This window comes from Pelmatolapia mariae, linkage group LG20 (genome assembly GCF_036321145.2).
Source record: "Pelmatolapia mariae isolate MD_Pm_ZW linkage group LG20, Pm_UMD_F_2, whole genome shotgun sequence".
Lineage (NCBI taxonomy): Eukaryota > Metazoa > Chordata > Actinopteri > Cichliformes > Cichlidae > Pelmatolapia > Pelmatolapia mariae.
Window position 1 is genome coordinate 28,313,853 of NC_086244.1, and position 24,963 is coordinate 28,338,815.

The following is a 24,963-nucleotide window of genomic DNA, read 5'->3' on the forward strand; positions in this document are numbered from 1 at the left end:
TACCGACTAATGCCTGAAGGAGCGCTCTCCCCATTTTTATATCACCGCTTCCCTCAGCTGCTACTTAGCCAAGCCTGGCCAGTGCAGTGCAGAGTGGAGCTGAGTGCCTTCCTTTTCTGCTCTCACTCTGCTCCGCCTGGCAGTTTATTAAAAGGAATACTAGCTTTTTCCTCGCGCCTGGGTGTTTGATTTCGACAGCAGCAGAAGCTGTCACGGCAGATAAAAGGTAGCGGGCGCCAGAATTACGGTGCACACAGCATCTGTATTTACTGCGTCATTCTCCCTGCCTCTGACAAGGGAGGAGGAGGAGAGGAGGAGAAAATGGAGGACAGGCTGCTGCGTTCATGTGTCTTTACATTGACATGTCTCATCAGGGAGAGAGGTGGACAGACAGTCTGCAGTGAAGCCATCAATCAGCCCTTTTCAATACATCTGTCCAGTACACTGTAATGCTCACACATAAAGACTGACAAAGGAAGGCATTATTGGTTCTGTTGACATCTTTTTTTTTTTTTTATAAACCACCTTTCAGATGGCTTTTCAGATGGAGTAAAATAGCAGGGTGATTGCCGTGTGCTGGCTAAAAATGTCAAGGAGGCAGTTCTGGATTGATATGATTGCTGGCTTGTTGCTTTGAGTTTTGTTCTTTCAAAATTAGCAAGCACACAACAGAACGGTAAATATAACAGCGATTCAGCTATCTTATGCATTTGTATAATGAGAGGTTCTTTGTTCTCACCGCGGGTGTCGTTGATTCCTCCGATGCCGCCACTTAAACCTAATCAGTTAATTGTGTAAAATGATTTATTTTCGACTTCAGCTTTTGTTTCTGAAAGTATTCTCTCTGTGCACCTCTCCTTGAAAACAACTCAACAGAGAGATCCATTTTCCTGGCTGTATCCCTAACTGAGGCTGTGGGTCATGCTAATTTTTCATCGGCATCATTTCATTGAGCTTTAATTAACACAACAAGGATTCGGTGTCCTCCAGTGTCATCTGCTCAGACAGCTAATACAAACTCATTAGCTCAGCTCCCTCTAAAACAGTACTGTATTACCCTGCATACTACTTGGGCATGCATAAAAAAAGAAAAAAAAATCCAATACTGATGTATTCATCTGTGTAAAATAAGGGTTTTAGATCATGCCCTGTTTTAACCTAACCCTGCTTTAATACATTACTATCCATGTGCTCGTTTGCTTCACCCACTTCAGCAGCTGTCTGTCTTCTTCATGCATCTCGATGCTGTAGCCTGTGGTGACAGCAAGACTAATGTATTCACGGCACCGCCACGGTGAGAGGCATTACTTTACCTCTGCTTAATTGAGGGGAAACTCCCCTGACACCTGCTTAGTACAGCACTAAGCTGGGAGAGCGGCCAGACTCAACCCTAGGAGCATGAGGCCACTGAACCCTGACTGAGAAATAACGCAACCCCAGACCACCCAGGGGCTGCTGAGGGAAGAAATGATTTAATAATACTGATGAGATATTACACCGACTCTTCCTCCACTGTCTCCCTCTCGTTCGCTCTCATTACTTTTTACCTGGTGAGGGAGACAGCTCTGACTCTGTGCCTGAAGGTGTATTTAGATGGGGCTGCTAAATATTTCAGACCCTGAAGACAGAGACTCTGAGTAAAAAGAAGAAGCAAAGAAGGGAGCAAGAGGGGCAAAAAAAAAAAAATCAGTGCACAGGGGTTTGACATGGATTGTGGAGGGAGGTTAGGGAGTGTAGTCAAGGGCAGTCAGGGCAGGCCTGTAATTGGCTGACACTGGAATATAGCAGTGGATTTGTGTGTGTGTGTGTGCCTGTGTGAGTGTGCAGTCAGGCAGTGTCTGAATACTGTAAGGCCAAATATATCGCTCCAGCCAGACTGCATTGCTTTCAGAGTGTTGATGTGCTGCCATCACCTTGCACTAGAGTGAATGTTGATCTCAAGTACAACAGACACTAATATTATTTTCTTTGGGCTCACATACCAAACTCCCCCTACGTCTGGAGCCTTATAGGCAGGGTGCCATCTGAGACTCGGCATGACAGCTCGACTGAGCTCCTGCCTCGTTTTTAATTGTCCCAGGCCCCAGGGGCTGCTGGGAGCTAGCTGGGCGGGGCTGAACATTTTCTCCAGGGGGATGAGGAGAGGTGGGTGACAGAACACTCGCAGTGTCAGATGCAGGTGCAGAGAAAAGAGATGGAGAGGGGGCTGACAAGCTAACCGTGGGGAGCCAAGTAGTGGGAAGCCATTCACTAAAATGAGAGAGGAGAGGGCTTTATATAAGAGGAAAGCTCACAGGAGGCATCCATTTTCCTGCTCCAACACCGCTGCACACACAATATGTATTATCCGTGCAGTTATCAGCTGGTCTGTTAAATGACGTTGTTGCTAGAATTTATGTAAAGAGCACAATATGGCCGCGGTGTTATATCAACAGTACATTTTTACAATGTGACGTTTAGTAGCATTACTTATTCAGAGGATGAAAAATGTGCTCCCTCTTGTGTAGTTGTCCTGTCATCATGACCCAACACTGGCTGGTGGATCATAACATTCTATTCCCTGCTATGGTTCAGCTTGGTGGTTGTGATTAGGCCTGGAGTGAGCAATGTGGCTTCAAGATCAAATTGCAGTCATTTTGAGTAGAATCACAATTCATGACCTCAATCACAGTTCTCACTACAGATGTAGTTGAAGCCATGTGATCTTACATGTGGTCTTTGCAGAAATGCTGCTGTGTTTAGTCCTTTTAAATTGGACTGAATCTGTTCTCCCCTTCAGTGCAGTTTGCTTGTGCAGTTGTGAACATGGTGTCCGTAACCAAAACCACTATCAGACCATTTGAAGGACATGATCTTGGTCTGGTTTTAAACTAACTCCACAGCAGTTGGTTTATGGTGTGAATGTAATCTGACACAACTGCAAAACGAGTGCTGTCAGAGTGCCAAATGCCTTCCTATAGTCAAGTATGCTTTACATTCTGGGATCTGGCAGGGTACCATAGATGAGCAGGGTACACAAATAGTCAGTATGGGCTAGAAACTAGCTATAAATTCTCCTTGTTCTCCGTTAGGCCAGCTAGCTCGTGATTGTCTATCATGCAGTCATGGAATTGGTGGCGACATACCGTCTTTGAAACCGTAACTGCTGTTGTACATGAATAAAATAGGAATAATACATTTAACTGAATAGTATTTCTGTAATTGACTAGCTAGGGCAGCAATGTTTAGACATCTAGTCGACCAGTCATGCACATTCCTAATTATATGCAAGTATTTTATTTTGAAAGTTCAGCTCCAATCAGCTGGCCTGAGCTTGTTTATCCTTACCTGCTTAGGAGTCAGAGGGAAGTTCAACACAGCTAGGCTTTTTTTGCATTATCTGGCTGGATGAAACCTAAAACCCCAGTTGGAGACAATGAGTTTCTCAATTTTCTCTGTTAAACCACACTTTCTAATTCAAACTGCCTGTGTGGTCACAAAAAGTGAGGTTTTCATACATCACATGAGACAAAAAGATCCCTATGAGTGTCACTTACTCTGATCAGAGATGATATCAGATGATGATGATAAAATGTTGATAAAACTCTATAGAACATAAAAACATAACCGTAAAATGCAACACGGTTATGTTTTTACGTTTTATGTTTTATGTTGTAAATAAGATAAGAGATTAAAGCTCCAGAAAATCGTTAATCTTCAGATTTAGTGCACAGAGCGGTAAAATAAACATCTTAGTTCAATTCAATAATTCAAGCGAATTATTTTAACGTGGAGTGAGCTTTCACTGCTGCCATTTATTTCTACGTTACCATCCAACATCATAATAAAGGAGATGTGGAAGTCACTTTAGTTTGTCGGCAGATCAAAATTAAAGTAACTGTATTGATCGCACAGGTCTTCTTGGTGTGTGTTCTTTCTTCTAGTAGATCACATACCAAAATAGGACTGTTGCTGGCCAGGCTGCGTCGATTTACAGAAAAACATTCAGAAGTTGTTGCAAACCATTTGCTGGGCACAGGTTCAAATATGTGAACAATTTTCTCCATTTACATTTTTTGATTATAATAATTAATATGAGATTATTAATTGGTCACAGTAGGCTCTTTTTGCATTTTTTTTCACAACAAATCAATTTATTGATGAAAATAATCTTCATCTTAATTGGTAATGAAAACAATTATTTGTAACCCATTTGTGATTGTGTAATTGGCTACACTCATATAGCACCACAATTGAGCCTATTCTCCATAAGTATTTTATTAATTTATTACTTTCCGTTTATATGCTGCGCACCAAAGCCCAGTAAATATCTTTGGACTCCTCCTCCATGTTATGTTGCAGCGTCAGTTTCTTCCCAGTGTTCAGCCTCATACCATATTTTTCTGTGATGTTGCTACTGCCTTGCCACACATTCTGCAAAAACACCGCAATTTGTACTATTAATCTGGCAGCTACATGAAAGCTGAGTCAGATGCTAGAGCCTCTTTTTGTCAGGCAGTTTTGATTGCTGCAATACACTGTCAGCTTCAGTCGTGATTCATCGCTCTATTAAGGTGAACATATATCCAAAATGCTTCTGAATAAGGCAGTACATGCCTTAATGTGATTACACTTCCTCTGACTGTGACCGTATTCAGGTTAGGTTAATTGGAAAAGAATGTCTACATAGCAGTTTATTGTTCAGAGTATTGTCCCTATTGGGTAAATTATTGTACAGCTACAGTCCTTGTAAATATACTCGTTGAGGTTTTTTTTTTTCCTTTAGTAAATCATTTGAACAATTGCAGAGCTGTTAAGGGCTGCTGGAATGAAATGTTGTGCAGCTGATAGGAAGCAGTGGCATGAATTCGGGTCTTGCTTTTCCTTTGCTGCAGGCACGGAGACGTCATCAGCCCAGCCTCGCTGGGGTCAGAGTCTCTGTAAATAGCCCTGAGGGGATTCAGGCTGCACTGATAGCATACCTGCTGTTACCCTGAGACGTTATCCAACTGCATGCCATCCCAAGCCCAGGCTCCCTCCCAGCTGCTGTGCTCTGCTTTGCATTGTTCTGCAATACCTCACACAAAGATGGAGTGGGGCCATTATACCTCTGGCTCTGTAACGCTCCCTGCAGACACACATAAACATACACACTCATGCTTGCTTACACCTACACCAACGAGCACGCACATAACTGCAGCTATTCACATTTGTCGCTGGGTTTAGGTCTTCATATGTTTGTCATTGCAGGTACAAATCTTTGCACAGCCGTATGAGACCCCCCTCCACACACACATACACACATACACAAATCAAACTGGATTGGGCTGTCACCACAAAAAGCTCTGCAGCGGCAGCGCTGGCTGGCTTTTTCGCAAAGGGGTCAGAGTGGACTACAAATTACAGCTGGTGGCCAACCACGGCCTGTGATGGGTCTCAATGCACTCTGTGTTTACCCACACACCTGCACCTCCTCAGGATGGTAGAGGCGGCGAGCACAGCCGAGAGCACACAGCCATTTTGTAACACCTCAAGGAACTCTCCTTCTTGTCTCCCTCCTCTCTCTGTATGAGGAATAGATGAGGTGGTGCCATTAAGTGAATTTGCTGTTATTTCCCCAGGCTCTTAGCTGAAGATGTCAAACCTCAGCCAGTGAGGCAGCCAAGGATGACTGCCGACTCAGGCAGAGGCTTACACACACACACACATACGCACACACACACATTGCACTCTGCTACGCACATGATCAGCTTTCATGCTTCTGTGTAATTTATCAAATTGCTTGGGCATGTGATGAATGGGTCTAGATCTCAAAAGGAAAAAAAGGCATTAGGTTTGCATTAGGTTGCTGTTTTCCCCGTGTAACTGCTTAGAATTTAATTACAGTCAAAGGTAAACATCGTATTCACATTTTCTGAAACAATAATTCTGTAGGCCTAATTGCTTTGTAGTTTCACAGACTACACTTGAGCGCTTACACGAGGGGAATCAGCTTGTTAAACAGAAACCGCTCAATCCCATTACATATACTGCAGACTGCTACATTCTTAGTGTGTGGAATGAGCAAGTAGGCTTAATATTTTCTACATTTTCTCACAATTGTCCGCACTCACACATCCTTACTGTAGAAGAGGCTGGTTCTCTCCTGGTGATTTGTCACAGTTCCCTATTGTATCACACACCGCCTCTCCTTCACACTCCAAATCCCCCCCTTCTTTCTTTCTTTCTTTCTTTCTTTCTCTCTCTCTCTCTCTCCCTCCCCTCCCTCGTTCCCTAAATCATTTCTTTACATGTGTGTGGGTGCCCCCTCTCGCTGTGATTCTGATACTTCATAACGGCAGGAGGAAATTGAGCTGACCTTGAGGCTGCCGAGCTCCTTTATAATGCTGATGTATGGGGCTGTGAGCGCAGGCAGCCAGTAAGTGAGAGGCATGTTTTTATTTGCCGGGGAGCAGGGCCCAGTGTCAGGACACATAACAAGGTTCATTTCTCGCCCACTCGAGCTAGCTAGTACGCTGGGAAGCTTAGTGTCAAGCATTCGAGTCCACTAGGTGTGATTTAACTGCATTAGCCTTTGTATACTGGAATAAGTTGCATCATGCTGCCTAAAGGATGATGATGGGCAGACCCATGAAAAGAATTAACCCTCTCCCCTGGATATACAGAGTTCTCTAAAATGTGACTTGCATGGGAAAAGTGTTACTGTTGACAAGGCCCTTAGCTCAAGGTTGAAGTAGAGATGATTTCATATTGGATTATGTCTGTCTTTGGGTGAGCACACAGTGGGCAGTCTTGTAAGGGTGATGCTATCTGTTTGTGTTACCTTTGGGTTGTTGTTCATGTCATATTATTATCATTAGTTGTTCAGTGTAGATGGCCCACTTTCCTTTCTTCAGCACCTCTCTGCTCATCAGCGCAATCAGGTACCTCCGATCACACAATCCGACTGCTCTCAAATTGTTGTCATGATTGAGACCAATTCAGCAGCAGGAAACAGCAAGAGGGCTTATGATTTAAGCATGAACACTGTTCAGGAGGTGGACCTGATGAATTAATAACTGCAAAAAAGAGAGGAAGAAATAGTAAATGCAATTCAAAGCCCTGCAAAAGGGAAAAAAAGATGCATTTATATTTTCTAGAGTTTGCTGGCGTTAAAGTAAGTGAGGAGGGAGGTTGTTAGATACAATTTGTTGCACGTTGTAGCATAAATGAGGGTTCCAAACAGTGTTAAGAGATGTAAGCAAGTAGTTAAAACACTTTAAAGAGATTTCTATTGCTGTTGTCTTCCACTCTGACATGGGTGTTTAAACATGATGGTGACAAAGAGACAGTAGAAAAACATATACAATTATTAGATTGTTTTGACTTTGTTAGAAATGTTAAACTGTTGTTTGGGGCTTTGTGTCCAGCAGTAGTGGCTGTGGTTGACATTATGAAGAGCAGAGGAAGCTCACCAGCGCTGCCAGTTTAGTTCACTTCTTATATGGCACAGATCCACTTGCTAACCCCATGTCTGGATGCCGCACTCTGAAAACAGGCAGGGACCCAATTCATTCACAGCCCATCCAACAGCACATCAACTGTGTGCGAAATATGTTTCGGCAGCTTAACAGCAGCAGACTCATCAATTGATCCAAATTTTGCCGTCCATTGATCTTGGCACACGGTGGGTCGAGATAATTACAGTGCATGTATGATAATGATATCATTAGCAGCCCGTGGTCAGTCTATTAGGACAAGGGAAACGCGAGTAAAAACAACCCAAACCATGCATAGAAACATTTGCGCTGCCAAATGCTGGGGAGAGTGGTCCAAATCTGCTTTGCAAATGCCTCCCTGTCACTCTCCCGACCGCACCACAGTAACAGTAGCGTGGTAAAGAGGCGGGCGAGCCTTCTGGTGCTGCTGACTGGCATTCTGTGTGTTGATGAATGTGGCGGCCTGACGGCTCAATGTGCTTACCTAATTGGAGCAGCTCTGCTGTCACACCGAGTTTCTCCGTGTCTCTCTTTCTCTCAGTCTCTCTCATGTAGTAAGAGCAGCGTTCTACTTGGCTACACACCTGTGTTACCCAAAGGTTAATAGAGCTATCTCCCAATACAAACCAATCACCAGGTAATCAGTTTCATGCGCCTCCATAGGTGGCTAAGGGCACGCATGATGACCAGAGCAGCCATTTTGAATGAGGTTGTCAGGTTGCTGCAGGTTGCCAAGCAAGAAAAATATATTGTACATATATTGTAAATATAGGCTTTATCCATGTTTTGTGTAGCTGTAAAGGGGAAAGGAGTATAGTGTGTTTGCTTTGGAAGCCCCTTCATATCACAGCACAATTGACGCCCACCTCGTTGTGTGTGGAAATAGGGAAGTTGCAGCTCAGGCTATCTTTGGTTTCTTCATGTTGTATGTGCTGCGCATGAGTCTTGTTTCAAAATAGTGTTTTTTTATTTTGTGTGTGTGACAAGCATGTGGCAGACTGCCAGAGACACTGACACACTGAGGGCTTGGACTAAAGTCATGAAAGCAAAGCGCTTCTTTTTGATGTCATCCTGCTTCCGAAGGGCCATAGTGGTCAGAGGGGATTTGAGCTTCAGCACAGGATTTTGGGATTTTCGTGTCAAAAAGGTCGCGTCAGGGTTGAATGAATTCAAGTGTGTGTGTGTGTGTGTGTGTGTGAGTGTGAGAGAGAGAGAGCAACAGAGAAAGAGAGAGAGCATGCATATTTAGCTTTTAAGACTGAGAAGAGGCACCGAAAGAAGAGAAATCCTGGCGTTATGGCCGTCCACATCAACCCATGGTGCTCACAAATAATAACCCTCAACTCAAAGAGCATGGAAGCGATCTTGTTCTCACATGAGCACACATAACAATATATAGGATTGGACGTTTCTAGGCCTCTTGAGCTTGTTTTAGTTCTCTCTGCTTTGTTGTGGCTACTCGGAGAGGCTGGATGGACGGGCAGTTTTTTAAAGGAATGATGTTGCATGCCTTGTGCTATTCGAATACATCCTGTAGGCGGAGACATGAGCAGATTAAAATGGGGATGGGTTAGTCACAGACTGATTTTAGAGGCTTTTAAAAACCAGGCAGATAGATGAGCCCATGTGTGTATGTGCGCGCGCACGCTTGATGCCCACATTGTCTGCACCGTGAAAATCCCAGAGTTACTGAAGAGATTGCAAAATCAATATGGGCTATTCATACATGAATCTAATCCTCAGATTTACTGCCATTTAATCTGTGTATGGCAGGGGCTCTGATGCTCTCTAATGCTGTCAAACAGATGCCCCTGCTCAGCCTTCCAGGTTAGGCTGCACCTGATGACACCATTGAGCCATGGCAGCAGGCACATTTCATCTTTCCTCAGGTGGCAACTATTACATGAAGGCTGGCATTGTAGCAGCGTGTTACATAAAAGAAAATCATACCAAATGTTTAAAACAAACATGTTTGACCCCAAAATCTTCTTTGGCAAGTTTGATCTGGGAGCAAATATAAATATTACATGCTGGTCCGGGTGGTTATTGAGTGTGTTTTGCCTCCCCCTCCCCTCCAAATGTCAGACAACAGCATACCCAGCTTGCCGTTCGACAGTGCTCATACTGCCTTGAATAGAAATACTTTGTTTTTTGAATTTAAAAGAAATAACACCAGGTGTGCAGTGAATAATATCAAACAGACCATTTCATTTCATGCAAGCTGAATTTAGGAGGAGTATTACATCAGAGGCGAGGAAAGAAAGAGAACAAACAGAATAATTTTGCACGTGGGGTAAATATCTGGGGGTGTCGTCTTGTTTTGTTCTTACTTTGCTGTCAATACACGATTGGTTCGAAAGCCCAGCCACACCCTTCCAGTAAAGCACAGAAGACAATGAACATGTGAAACAGTTACTGTTGTCTCTTATTATTCTAAACAATATTGACAAGTGTTCCTAAATGATCCTGAGGAGATTCGCATGTGTTTTGTGCTGAAAAAAATAAAATAAAAGAAGAGGGAAGCTACTGAGTCATATCACGTAAACATACCGAACACAGTTTCTGTAACGCACAAAGAAATAATTGCTATCTTTTAATTAGTCAGTTGTAAAAAAAAAAAAAATTTAATAAAATTAAGACGTGCACCTCAGCTAGTGAAATGAATTTTTTACCCCTCGTCTTGCAGGCACGTACGCGGGATGGACGTGCACCTGCACACACGCAGACCTGAAGCCTTTGCGGCATTAAAATGCATACGTTGACACGAATTTGGCTTGCGTGCGCGTGCGAGTGTGTGTGTGTGTGTTTTGTGCTTCTACGTGTTAAAGAGAGTAAATGCAGGGAATCTCTCAGTGTGCGGATGCTGAATGTGAAATGTCAATGTTATTGAACAGGTGCTGCGAGGCAGAGCTGTGATGTTTTTATTTCCAAGCTCTTGTAGAGCGAGGCAGAGTAGAGAGGGCTCATGGGATAATGGGGGAGGTTCAGGGGTGGGGGAGTGTGTGTGTGTGTGTGTGTGTGTGTGTGTGTGTGTGTGTGTGTGTGTGTGTGTGTGTGTGTGTGTGTGTGTGTGTTGCAGGCATAAGTGCTTAGATCTGTGTGCATCCAGAGTGGTTTGTTGGGGAAGAGGGAAATGAATACTGGCTTAGAACAAATGCTTACAATCTCCACATAGAAAATGTGAATGGTACTGCAAAGCACTTTGCAAATGCTGGTTTTAAAATGTGCGGTACAAAATAATTAGTGTCATTATTACCATGTTGTACAGCTTCATGGCTTTCGCTGGCTACATTCACCGCATGTTCAACATGACGGCAAAGATGGCAGCCATCTTCACCTACACATACACCTCTACTGTCAATCTGCTATCACCTCGTTTGTTCCATTTTCACCTCATTCATACTTTTCCCCTGTTCTCTGTGTGTGTGTGTGTCTATCCTCCCCCACCCCCCTCCAGTTTTTCTCTTGCAGACTGTCGTTGTGTCAATACTTGTTGAAAGGCAGTGTGGCAGTGAGCTAGGAGGTGAATGCAGTCAAGGTTAGTCAACAATGCTTTGTGACACTGTAGCGTTGGCGAGTGCAGTGTTTTTTGCTCTGCTCTAACCCCCCACCCCCCAAAAAAAATGTTCTGTTCCTACCCCACCCACTGGACCTTGATCATGTTCTCTCCCTGGCCTTTGTGCTCTCAGCCTGATACCTCTCCATCATCATCTTCATGCACTGACCTCCTCCTCCTCCTCCCTGTTTGCAGCCATTTTGACTCTTGCATTCAGTGCTCCCGGAGAGAACGGCTCAAGCCTGTCAGCGCTGATTCATCCCTCAGTTGCTAGCTCACGCCAATCAATTCTCGTGTTTGTGTCTTGATCCATTATTTGCTTTTTTTCCACCCCTCTCCCTCTACCTGCTGTATAAGCAGGTCTCCTTTGTTTGCAGCTGCTTTTATGCCAAACTTAAAATTTCAAGCTGCCAGTCTGTCTTTCTTTCTTTTTTTTAAATTGCAGTTTCATCTGTGATTTCTTTCATTTGAATTCCAGTGAACGCATGTGAAAATGCAATTATTGTGTCAGTTTTTTGGATTCACTCTCGAGCTATTTAACAAAAAAAAAAAAGAAAGAAGAAGAAGAAGAGGTGCGAGATGTCCACAACAACGGTGGAGAATCCAGTCGTGATATGATGGCGGGAGCTGCAGTTCAAAGCCAGCTAGCAGGTTACTTAATGAGTTTAGTAATTGGCTTGCTGTGGCCTCCGCGTATCCCTGCCCTCCTGCTGCTGATGTGTGCAGGAACAGAGAGAGCTACAGCTTGCACTCCCTCGCTCAAGCCATCTATATTTCCCCTCCATCCACCACTCTGGTACAAGCTGACTCGTTGAACTAAAGCTGCACAAGCCCACCACTGTTTATTCCTCACCGCTTGTTCCCTACTATAAAAAAACTTAAAATTTTAGGCTTCCAGTTTGCTCAACATTGAATATCAACTGTCTCTCCAACTGGGTTAGCGTCTCGTATCCTTGTCATGTATTCACAAATGATGTGCAACATGTTATCTTCTGATTTTAGCACATAAAGGACACTTTTTGTTCCCATCTCATCGCAATTGTACATCTCATTTAGCACCAGTCTGAAATCACAGGGATAATAGCTGGAAGAGGAAAATGCAGGATGACCTTCATGGTTGAGCAGTGATTGAGAGAGAGGTATAGGTTTTAGTCTGGGTTGTTTATTGCTTTGTTTGTACCGAAGATTTAATGCCTATAGGGGAACTGCATTAGTGAGGCTAAGCTAATATATATCCTTTCTAATGAGAAAGCTTCCCACCTTTCTAGCGATTCCCATTAATTTCCATTTTGTAGCTTTTAAAAAGAAATAAATAAATCCACCGCACATTAGTAAATGTAGCCATCTCTTGTTGCAAGTCTGCTGCCAAGCGTTTTATCTACTCCCTCTGTGGAACAGTTGATTCTGAACGCTGTAGGGGTTGGAAGGCCAAAGCACAGCTAAGTGGCTCCTCTTGACCTCAGCACTGATCTCCAAACTGTCTGCTCTGACTGCACACAGACTGATTTTAACCGTTCGCTCCCACAAAAAACAGTCTAATCTCATAACACAGCCTCAACACCCTGACTGTGTGCTGTCTCTTTGAATAACACATCTTTTTCTCACCGCACCCAGTGCTGACATGCTGACCGTACATTTGCCTTTGAGATTACTTCTCTCTGCTATTATTCATGCCAAATGGAAAAAAGGAAAGCTGTGAAAAATTAACTTGAATTACTTTAGATGCTTGTTACTCTGACTTATAATGGATGTGGTTATTCTAGTTACCGTTATGTATCCGTAAACTAGATGGCTGAATCATTAGCTTACACACTGAGAGAAGCCGAGTGTGACCAGAGGAGAATAATTGATTTCTGAATAAGCGTCGGCACTGGAGGGAAAAATACAGCATTAAAGGGCCATTGTGCCATATTGAGCATACACATGTCATGAATTAGCGTGTGGAGTAAATTTTTGGTTTTACTCATAATGAGCGCTGGCTCACCTCTTCTCTCTCACACACTCACTCCAGGATCCTCCATAGAAGCAGCATGAAGCTGTACCTCTTCTCACTGTCCACAGGGTGGCAGTGTATGGAGGTGAGACTGCCATGTGCTCTGTGTGAAATGGAGCAGTCGCTGGCTACCTCAGACCACACAGTAATCACCCCCACCCCCCCATTTCTTGTTTTCACGACCACGGCGGACTTCATTTGCTCGTGCCGATCACGTTTAATCACAGCTCCACTCAGGAACAGGTTCTTCCGAGCCGAGCAGCAGACACATGTACTGTTTGTTTATCTTGCCGTGTTTTTGTACACAAAAGGATTTGCCTGAAATGTAAACTTCCTCTTTTTGCACCACAGCCTTGCCTTGCCTTGCCTGCCTGCACCCTTGTCCCTCTGTGGCCCTCTTGGAAATATAGTCTCATTCCTCAGAGCCTGTTCTCAGTGCAGCCACGGCAGGCTGAACTGCTCTTTTATTCAGATGAATGAGGCCCTGTTTTGCCTGGAGAATCAGACACAGACAGTCCATGTGAGAGCTCGAAGAATGTCTGTGGAAAATCGGGGACTGTAGCATCTGAGGTATTACACACGTGCGTTTGTTTGCGACTGCGTTGAATCTGCTCTGTATTAGAATCAGATTTTACAGCCATGTAAAGACTTGAATGATTATTTTCTGGTTTTCTAATAGTTTCACACCCCGATTTACTTTTACCTTGGCCCTTTAAAAAAAAAAAGTCTTCGTTTCAGCAAGCTGTGATCTAATGGAAGCTGCGGAGCGCTCTCTGTGTGAATTCAGACAGTGCGCACTTCTATTAAAAGCTGTTTTTTTTTCTACTCACACATTTATCAAAGTCTGCAAATGAGCAATCAGTTAGTGCTGTATTTTTACAAAGAAAAATGCTGTGCTGTCTCCCACCACCATTTAATCAATTTATCTGCCAGGTGGCAGCTACCCCCATCTGGAGTAAGGTTTACTTACATTCATTTTTTAAATATGCAATACTTTAACCAAATGGCTGCTGCAAGCAAGTTTCACTCTCTTGAGTAGCTTGTGTAGCTTGGCAAAGAGATTAGACATATGTAGCCTACAAGTGTCTTGGTTTTCAGAGTGTTGCAAGGCTGCCAAATGTGACTGTGAATAGCTATGTAAACAAGATAGCTATGCAAGGCTAGCCTTGCTCTGATTGCCTAAAGTGAAATACCTTTCCTTGGCTTCTCTCACATTTTACAGCTGTGTTAATGACAGCAAATAAAGCTTACTAGGTAGCAGCGTAATTACTAGCTGCCTGTTTGGACTAAAACCAACGGACAACTTGATTTTTCAGTAAGTTTTGTCACCTTGATAAGGCAGTTTACTCAGAGCAATGCGTAACCTCCGTTTCCTTTGCAGTTAGTTTTTTTTCCTCTAATGAAGACGCCCTCTGTTGAGTGCTATTCTCCTCAGCTAAAGCAACAACCTCTGAAAACCTTGAGTCTTGCTATCCACAAGCGTATAGTTAACCATATTTAGTTGAGTAATTTCCTTGAGTTACTTTGTTGGGAGATTGAAAAGGATTGTTTTATTGCTTCCTCCCCTCTCTCAAACCGCTCCAGGCAAAGTCTGTGCTTTAATTAGTCGAGCAAGACCCTGTTTTCCCTTTGGATTCCCCCAACTTGTAAAGTGTTCTCTTCAGAATCTATGAAAGCTAAAAGGGGCAATGAATGATTTGAAGTCAGCTTTCTTTTTGGTTCGCCTGCCAGCTCAGAAAGGGGAGGGGCTTTCAGCACTCGCCTCAGTATGAGGAACAGTAACTTGAAGCAGCAGTCACACAGAGCCTTTGTTCTTTATGGATATAGTACTTGTGGTGGAGACAGTCACTGCTTTAAAGCTCCCATCTGGAAGAGCACTGTTCGAATATCTAATACAAGAAGAAAGGCTCCTTTAGATAATACCTGCCTAAGAATGGTAAAATAGTTACAAAGATCAAGCTAGCACATCCATTTTGCCTCCTTTTATTATGTGCTGGGAGCGGGGGAAGTTAGCTTGTTACACAGTAGAGATTTAGTCATGTGTTAAAGTCGAGCCTCTGAAGCACACCCCCACCACCAGCACCACCACAGCCTAACCCTCTTCCTGGTGTACAAGTATTGTTTTCTTCTCTAAATCCTTTTTCCCCCCTCCTTCAACCCGTCTGCTCATCCCTGGTGAATGTATTAAATGAAGTTACTAGATATGAGTGCTTAAGAGGCCAAGGCCTCTGAGGCTTGCCAACTATCTCACAGGCTTGGCTCAGTCATCCATGTCACTTTTTTCTGTTGTTTCAGCTACTGGCTGACTTATTTGTGTTGCTGAGCACTTTCTCCCCCTCTTCTGTCTGTCTCTCTGTCTCCCCTGCTCTCCGTTTGCTGCCTCTGAGTGGCTTGTTTTTGTTTTGTTTTTTTCTTCCCCTCCAGCACAGAGAAATCAGGCTAAAGCAAACAGTTTGTGTCAGCCACAGCTTTTGTTAAGTATTCATTTTTAATGAGGGTAAGTGGCTACAGAGTCCTATAAACCATAAATGGAGTAGACAGACCGGGGAGGGGCATGTGGGTCTTTGATTCAGTGGCAGTCTTTTTGTTCAGTAACACTTGTACTAATTGTGTTTGATGTGGTTGAGGGAAAACTTATTTCAAAATGATAGCTTGTGTTTGGTTTAATGTGCTGTTTTTTTTTGTGTGTGTGTGTGTGTGTGTGTGTGTGTGTGTGTGTGTCATCATCCACCTTTTCTGGTTTTCTTAACTTCTACCGAAATTCTTCTCCTCTGATAGTCTTTATGAAGGGAGTGTTATAGGAAAGTGCCATTTTCCCCCCTCTTTAAAGCGGCTCTGTTAAATTTCATTGCCTCTGAATTCAAAAACAGAGACCAAGCAACCAGATTTTGCTCTGTCGGGATCGAAGGCGCTATAGCTGTAGAGAGGGGCGCTCGGGGAAAAGGTATTGTGATGGGCCGTTTGAATGCTGAACAGAATTGAATAGACACAGTCAGCTTCCCAGATACATGCTTAGGCCTGTAGAATGTGGAGTGCTTTGCTTGTAACTGCACCGGTTGTCTCCTTTCATTATCGGTTAATGGTGCCCAACTTGACAGAGCCATGTGATAAACAGAGGAGCTGTGAAATCCTGGAGGTGGAGTTCTCGTCCGCCTGATAATGGGATCTCATCTGCCGGGGAGGGGAGCCTGCCCGGGCCAGCCAATCCAGCTTTGCTTCGCACTGCCTTCAGAGTGGATTCGCTGCACTCGCCCTTCACTGCCGTCTTGGGCCCAACTTAAGCCTTGCGCTGTGCTGGAAATGGTGGCATTTTGAGTCACTAGACTGAAAAATCTTTTACGCTTTGATTGTGTGATAGAAACCGAGGGAGACGTGCGTTTCCATCTCCCCATCCATCCTTCTGGACCCTCTGAGTGTTTGTGCGTCTCGGGGAAAGGAGGGAGACTGTGTGTAAATATCATAAACACTGATCCTGTGAAATGTATACATACTGTGATGAGGGAGGAGCTGTGGCTGCTCATGGTGTTGGGTTTCTAAGTGGTGTGGGGGCGGGGGGTCGACATCTCAGGACAGTTGCCTCAGGAGCTGGAAAAGGTTTTTACCAGCACTCTGTTACACAGCAGAGCCCACCACCACCCCGCTGCCATTGAAATGAAGACGACCAACGTGGTTTGTAGCACAATGAAGGGCCCCCTGCACACCACCCCTCAACTCAATTTCTATCGATCCTCACTGCCCGTCTCTCCTGCTGCCCAGGTTTGCCTTTAGTGCCAAAAAAACTAGCCCAATGCACTATTTGCTTTAGTTAATTGGATTTTTTTTTTTAACAGTGATCCAATATCATGTTTAAGACAATGAAAATGTGTCAAGCTACTCGCTGGGTGAAATGAAAATTATCCTATTAATTTACAAGGTAACACAGTCCGTCTTTGTGTCACTGCTCTTCCTAGGTGTGTTAGTGTGCCGTCAGGTTTTTCTCTTAATGGCAGCATTTAGATTAAAAAAAAAAGGGGGGGGGACTAAATAGTGTTGTGCGGTTTTTTTTGTTGTTTTTTTTTTTACCGTGAAATTCAACAAAATAAGCGCAGGGACCTTGGAAAAATGTACAGGTTTACCATTAGAAAAATAAAAAATAAAGACCCCCCCCCCCTGCAAAAAAACGAACTATGGCTAATGGACTAGTCACATTACCATCCCTGCTTGTTTCTGCCTTTTTAATGGGTGGGGTGACTAATTAATTCATTATCCAAAAATGCAAATGAGCTCCTACAAACCCGAGCGGCATCCACTCACATCTCTCTCTGGTGTGTATTCTGGAGGGGTGGGGAGGGGGTGCACGTACTAATGTTTTCAGATAGAAATCAGCGACCTGTACCGTAAGGATGGCGTTACATGTAGTTATTTATATATTTGTGTCACCGTTTAGAAAAGAAACGTGTCAGTGCCGCGTGGCGCGGGAAATGTGGGCTATTAAGCAATTATTTACAAAGGCAGCGCTACAGCACGCTCTCATTGTGTCGCTTTAGTGTTTCAGTCACATTCCCCATAAGCGTTGTCATTGATCGCTTGATGATGATGATGACGACGATGATGAAGGTCGGGTCGGGCTACTTTGGCCGCCGTGCACCTCGCTTCCTGATGCGCGCGCACGCACACGCATCGGTGTCCCCAAGGCGCAGGCATCAATCAACAGCCCCCAATGGCGTCCCCCAACCACCCACCAACCCACCCCATCTTTGTCCATGACGATTATTTGAATCCAGTCCATGTTTTTGTTTCGCTCGGATTTTTTTCCGCCTTTTTTTTTTGAGTGTGGTCGGCGTAATTCTCCTTCACTAGTGTCTGGATAAAGAAAGACTAGGTCAGCCATGTGGATGCGTCTGTTGAACAGCTGAAGAGGGGGAGGAGGAGGGGAGGAAGAGAAGAGGAGGAAGGGGGGAGGTTTACAGACTCGGAGGGAGCGTGGAGTGTGTGCATAGGAGGAGAGAGAGAGAGAGAGAAAGGGGGAGAGAGCGTGCGCGTGGTGTGTGTGTGTGCGAAACAGAGAGAGAGAGAGAGCAAGATCGTGGTGTGTGTGTGTGTGTGTGTGTGCGTGTGTGTGTGTGTGTGTGGAAAAAGGAAGCGGAGCCTGTTAACGGCGAACTCGCTGGTTTCCTACCCCTCGAAACAAGCGCTATGTTACTTTGCTTGTGGACACTGTCATCGACAGCAACAACAACACGGCCAAAGGGAATAGGAGCAGTTTCGAGGGGGGACTCGCTAGCGCTGTAGTGCCTTTGATCGGGCTCATTCCGGACGTGAGCAGCCTATCAGTAAAGTGAAACCGTCTTTTGTTGAAGCAAGTGCTCGCCTGAGTCCCTCCGTGCGGGTGGCGTTTTCTTCTTTCAGTGGGGGGATACAAAAAAAGAAGAAGAAGAAAAAGTGTCCGTGTTCGCCTCGTTTTTGTCCCGGGTCTTGGATTAAGTCCAGCTGGCTTGCCTTTTTAAGTTCGGTGGGTCATCTTGGGCAAGGATCGCGTTTTGAACTTGTTTGCAGCAGTCTGTGGGACTCCCAAAGAATCAGCAGACTGGCGGGTGAGTAGTTGAATACAAAAAAAAAAAAAAAAAAAGATTGTAGGAGAGTTGTGGTTGGAGGAGGGGGGGGGGGGTGCAGACTGGGAGCTGTGTGTGTGTATGTGTGTGATAAAGACACTGGATTTGGGCACTAGCAAGGCGAAAAGCCGGGTGGCACACGCACAGTTTGAGTCTGAAATGCCCTTATTTTTGTTTATACCCAGAGGAGGAAGTGTGCTGTGTGCGTGACCCTCACTCAACTGCTTTTGAGCTGCAAAGTTGTCTGCATTGTGGTAGAACTTGTATCTCCTGTGGACTGTAGCAGACCCCCACAACACAACCTCCGTGACCCTGCGGGCCCTCTAACAGTAGTTTCAGCAGCTAATGTTTTTTTTTTTTAAGTGTGAAAAATGAAGTAAACAGAAACTGGGCTTGCAATGCAGTTTTTGCTGCCAGGGAAGGAAACATCAGACATGTGGAAGTTCCTCATGCTCAAGCATTTTAGCAATCAATTAACTTTGAGGAACAACTAAAAAAAAAAGAAAGACCAAAAACAAAAGTTGCATTTTTACAGGAGAAATGTCAAAATGAGTGTCAGTGAGTTGGTCGTACATACATTCTGACTAGTGGGATTTCCCCCAGTGTAACATTAAAGGCTCGACTGTTGGATTTTCACTCTTTGTCATGTCATAAATTGGTAATCCAGCTGTAATAATGGAGGCTAAGTGGAGCGTTTTGTTTTTTTAAAAGATGGGGGAGTTTACTGTCTGTGAGAACGGCCTTGCCAGTTGCAAACTATGGAAGGACCCACCAAATTAACTTGATCCCCCCCCCTTCATCACCCCAGAGGCTGTGAACTCTGGCCGGAGCACATGCAGCTCTCACTGTGGGGGTGGTGGTGGGGGAGGCTCTGGGGTTGAAAAGAGCAAGGGGGGGGTTGGCTGGTGGGATATGTGTGTGTGTGTGTGTTTGTGTGTATGTTCAGGAGGTGGCAGCTTAGGATTTTAAAGCAGACTACAGTTATTTGTCTGAAAGGCAGCTTATCCACTCTTTTCGAGTTATGGCAGAAGGGGGGGGGGGTTTACTTAAACCGCTGTAAATTGGTCGTAGTAAGTCTGGGTGTCAGAGGCTGAATCCACTGGGTACGTGGGCACATAAGCACAAACAGAGATTCAAATCAAGGAGGGGTGGAGGGGAGTGAAGCGGTGATTGCCTTCAATCTGCGCTGTGTAAAAACAGTCCCTTCCTGGAATCCTCCTGCTGGATTTTTGCGCTGAACTACCACATAAACTCAGAGTTGCATTGCTAATTGTGAGGAGTTAATCTCTACCATACCAAGTTTCCTGTGCCTGTTTTTTCTTTTTGGTCACCTTGGTAGCTAGGAAGTGACCTCTACCTTAATGATTCAGATGTGATTAATCTGCTTGAGTGGGACGACAGCGTATTTGTGATTAATGTATGGCACAACTGCTTTTAAAAAAAATCATGTGAGTGAGAACATAGGGCACTGAATCAGGCACAAGGTGCAGTTGTGGTTAAAAATTTAACAGCGTGTCTTGTTCCTAGTGTTCCTTTAACTTGTAAATCTCAGCTTGCCAGTCTGTTAATTTCCCGTGTTTGACTCGATTTGTGATTTTGATCATTTGATTTTGTTGATGACCGGTCCTACTGCCACTCTGTTGATGATTTTGAGTTGATTTCACTACTTTTAAGCTTAACTGCACCACTAAAACAGGCCAGAAATATAATCCTGAGCTTTTTTAAAAACGTAGACCAATGCCATTCATTAAGATGGCCCACCATATGTATTATTTTATTATTTCAGCAGGGTTGGGTTTAGTTCTTTATGCCACTAATGGGCCCATTTCTAACTTATATACGTCTGCGTACCATGCAATCACAGTCTCAGCCTGCACTCTCATGTGGAAAACTTGCATAGCTGGCCTTTGTGAACACATTTTAAAGCGGCGTCCTCTTCACTTCCCCAGAGGTTAGGATATCCATTTAGTTTCACTACTTGTGGACGGAGCGAAAGAGGAAGTGGTCAGACCTCTTAATGGAGTTGTACACAGGAGCCTGAGTTGTTCTGCAGTGTGGGATTTGTATGGAAAGAGAGCGCCGAGCATTTCACAGCACTCAGGCTGTTATCAGATGAGAGTATAGCAGCCTAAATCTTAATTATGTACACACCGCCTTACTGCTGTCGGTATCATTTCAATCATGTCTATTTGCAGTGCTTTATACCAGTGTTTGTGGGAAATGAAATCTGATGTGGAATTTGATCCGAGTCCGCAGACTGTGTTGTTTGATTCATGTAAACCAGGGGAAGCATAGTAGCGGCGTGAGTCACCGCCGCCGCCGCCCCCACTACCCCACCGCACTTTGCAAACACAAGTCCTCACTGCTGACAAGGTACAGAGAGCTAGTAAACATTCAGCTCACATACGGGCGCGTGTATGAGTGTCACCTCTGAGGAATCTGAGGGGCGATATCCAGATCAAAGAGGCTGTTTCTGACCATGCAGAGAGAGAGATGCTTCATAGAGTGAGGCTGTAACGGCTGTCTGGCTGCTCAGAGGCGGCTGAATGTTTGACAGGGCATTGGAAAAATGTTATTTAATCTGCTCGCATGATGGCCCTCAGTGGGATTGCACCACGCTGTGTCCCTGCCCCCTTTTTTTTCTCCCTCTTCGGTGTCAGGATGATGACAGTTGCTGGCTGCTAGAATTTAAAAAAAGAAAGGAAAAAAAAACACACACTTTTGAGGTTGCTGTATGTTGTTTTTTAGCATTATGATGTAACGCATGAAGAATTAGAGAAAGGCGAGTTGTAATTGATGCAGTGTTGGCGGGCCTATCATTTTCTCTCTAATGAGAAAGTCTGCTGGGGTCTTGATATGTTTTCCATTCGGGTAATAGCCTGAATGACTCAACTGTATTCCTTTGTAATTACAAAGAAAACGATTCAGTTGTTATTATAATAGGTTGCATGAATGAAAACACATGTGGCCTTTGACTCCCTGAAAAACAAACTGTTGTGAGATGCTGATCGCTTAAACATAGGTAAATTACATCTCTGTTTTTTTCTCGATGTGGGCTCAACTGTGTATATCTTAGGCCACATTAAAGGCATTTCTTGCAGTTACTCTCCCACTTTTGACCTCAACAATACAGAGCAGCAAGCACAGGCTTGTTAAAGAAAAGCCAGGTGGAAAATCAATGAAAGTCCTAGCTTTTCCTACCATTTCCACCACCCCCACTGCACAGAAGCAGACTGGAGGTTTTGAGGAGCGATGATAAATCTCTCCAGGACTTGTGGAGTTTTTTAGACAGGTTTCATTTCTAAATGGATCGAGCTTGCTTCACCACTTCGCGACCTATTGTCCTTGCAGATAGCGGTGTACCTGTGACTCATTAGAATACATTAGCCGCGGATTGACACAGTGCACATGAAACAGTGGTACTGGAACTGCTAAGGAGGCAGTACCCTCTGGTGGGTGACTACTGAAATGGAGAGCAAATAAGGACTGGAGAGGTGCTTTGATTGTTCATAGAAAATTCCTTTTAATTTGTTGTGTGCACAGAGGAAAAGCCGATATCTTTAATTAACAAAAACCTCAGGAGCCAGCGATGAGTGAGAAATTGGGATAATTGAAAATAGGCCCTATCTCCTTTCCTTCCACCCTCCCTCCTCCAGCTCTATGTCTGTACATCCTTAAAGCAGCTGAGCCCATCAGAGGGCACTTTTCGCACATGTTAAGTGGGGGGACATCTGGCCTTGTTAATTCAGTGCATGGCCATAAAGTGGAATGGCGGTCCCCACAGGGCTGCCTGCTCTGAACACAGTGAGATGGAGCCTGTGCGTCCTCTCTATTTCCCTCGTCCTCCCTGTTGACTGTCCCTCTGACACCAGCTCTGACACTACAACAAGAACATCCCCGCAATCTTGATATGAGCTTTAATCACCACTGATGTCTGAAGGAGATAAAGCGACAGCCGCACAAATCTTTGCATGCCAGAATACTAAATTACAGCACGCCTGGGCTTTATTGACCAATCCCTGTTTTTATTTACTTCAGAACGTAATACCGTGTAACATTGTTTTAGGCACCTGCCCCCAGATAGCTACTCTATATTTATTTTTTAGATGAGATGTTTTGCATTAGTAGCATGTATTCATAAAATCCATGTGCTATTGCCACCTGATGTCCCCGCATCCTCTGGATTAGTAGCAGCTAATCAAATGACACCAGTGGGGATGCGTTCATGCTGTGCATTCATATCCTATTTTAGTGAGTAAACATTAAATGTGTTTAAATGTATCATGGCTTTATTTATGCATAAATCTGCTGTTAAGTCTGAATTATACATTAGCCAATGAATAATGCATCAGTGCCATTCCTTAATGATTACTTGCCAGGCAGCGAATGGTAATATTTGCTGATAAATTTGCCCATTGATCTTGCTCGTGTTTAACCAAGCTTGTAGAGATGATGTTTACTCCATTTTATGTTGAGGATGCAATCAAAAGGAGGCTAATTTATGTGTGTGTGTTGCTGTCTTTTTTTAAGGAGATGTCTTTTAAAAATGACAAGAGAGCCCTAAGGAGTTTACGTAAAATGTACACAGTCTTAATTCTCTCTTAATTCTCTGAGCACTAAATGTTCGTTTATTCTTGTTTCCTCTCACATCTGAGTAAGGTGTGTTTGCATACTGTTCAGGGTTACTCTAAGGATGTCTTGTTTATTCTTAAACCTCCACAGATCAATGTCCAATTACGTCTTTTGTCTTTGTTGGCTTGTAGCCATTACATGGCGCTCCGTTCTTGTTTTAAGTATGAGTCTAGACTATGTTTGTTGCACTGGTAATTCAGTCCGTACTTGGTAGTGGTTCTCTATTGATACCGTGTCTTTTTATTGGCGCTGGTCTTAACAGCCGCACCGAGCCAGATTATTGGCACATTATCCTCATAATGCTCCGAGTCTAGCATTGCCTAAGCCTTCAAGCCTTGCAGCACAGGCTGTTACTGTGCAGATATATTGCTTGTCCACACAATGAGAAAATATTGACTTGTTGTCACTCACTCATTTGATTAGTTGTGTGGGTGATTCTGCTTTTCATTTGTCACCGTGGCAACGTAAATGGGGGGGGCGCACAGCAACAGACTCTTTTTTTTTTTTTCCTGTCCTGTAAATGAAGCGCTGGAGCATTGCAGACTATCACATCTGGAAAAACTCTGAGCAGGAATGAATGTCTTTATCACTCACAGTGTATCATTGGCACTTGTCAGCTCAGCTAATATCCACAAAAAGCCCAACATTTGACAGCTTTTCTCAGAGCCGAGTGTGCAGCTGTGTGGGAGTGATGTACTCCAGAAATCCCACTTTGATTTTGCAGCTCAGCCGAAGGAGAATTATCTGTATATTCGCGGCGTTGGCGAGTAACTTCATTTTCTTTTGTCTGTAAAAGGAGCCAGCTTTATGCAGGCGGCTGTTGTGTGCGTGTGTATAAGCCAGGTCATAACAAGAACACCTTACATTTAATCCAACAGGATTCATCAGTGGCCTTGTTCTTACAAAAATAATGAGCTAGACAGTAAGGGCCGCCCCAGGCTGCGTGTAAGGAGATGATCTCTCTGAACCAGCAAATCATTCTCTCTTTTTTTAAAAGACAGGCTAATGACTATTCTTGATGTCTGTCAGTGATTTAAGTTAACTAGCGTTAATTCACAGAAAGATCTAATGGGCACGATTGTCAGGCTGAGTCGAGGCAGCCAGTGAGAGGCTTTTGCTTGGGCGGGGGTAGTGTAATTGTTTTTGCTGGCCACGATTCTCTCTGGAAGGGATGACTGCACAACTCAGATATGTAAACAAGAAGAAACTGAAAGGCAATATGCTGATACCTTGTCTGTTTTCTCTTGATCAACCTAGCTTTTGAAATGAAATTTCTAAGCTCTACCCAAACGCTCATAGGATTCCGCTTGGCAGTAATGGTTGTTTCACAAACCTGCATCTGCTCAACTGAGCATTTCAAACATGTAAATCGCATGTGGAAAATGGAGATCTGGAGGAAATCATTAACTGTGACAGTGCACGATAAAACAAAGAGAGGCCGAGTTAAAGACAGCAGATGCTCAAAGGGTTTGATTCTGCTTATTGGAGCATGACACTTTTAGTGCGGCAGAGAATCTCACTGCGTTTGTCAGAGACAATGATACTTGTCTTGCCAGTGCCCTGCCAGTCATCTGTTCTCCAGAGGCTTTCACTGTATTCATTAAATGCTTATGCTTTTATCCAAACTCACATTTCTTCGTATGCTCACACCTGCTGTCATTTTTGCTCACAAAATCAGGCTGCTTGTTTTCCAGCAGAAGACAGCTTGTAATGTTTATCAGACTGTAGATGTGT

The 24,963-nt window shown here is 44.0% G+C and overlaps 1 protein-coding gene across 4 annotated transcripts in view; it reads left to right on the forward strand.

The window, feature by feature from the left end:
* The window catches only part of rerea (arginine-glutamic acid dipeptide (RE) repeats a), a 125,259-nt gene that overhangs the window by 16,623 nt on the left and 83,673 nt on the right, over positions 1-24,963 (forward strand). For 2 of the 4 annotated variants that reach the window (XM_063465456.1, XM_063465459.1), the window contains exon 1: positions 17,981-18,579. The exons of 1 other annotated variant lie outside the window; for it this stretch is intronic. The gene's annotated coding sequence lies outside the window, so the exon portion shown is untranslated. Of the gene's footprint in view, positions 1-10,914; positions 10,996-17,980; positions 18,580-24,963 lie in introns of those variants that run through there. One more of the 4 variants, XM_063465458.2, reaches the window with a different exon arrangement.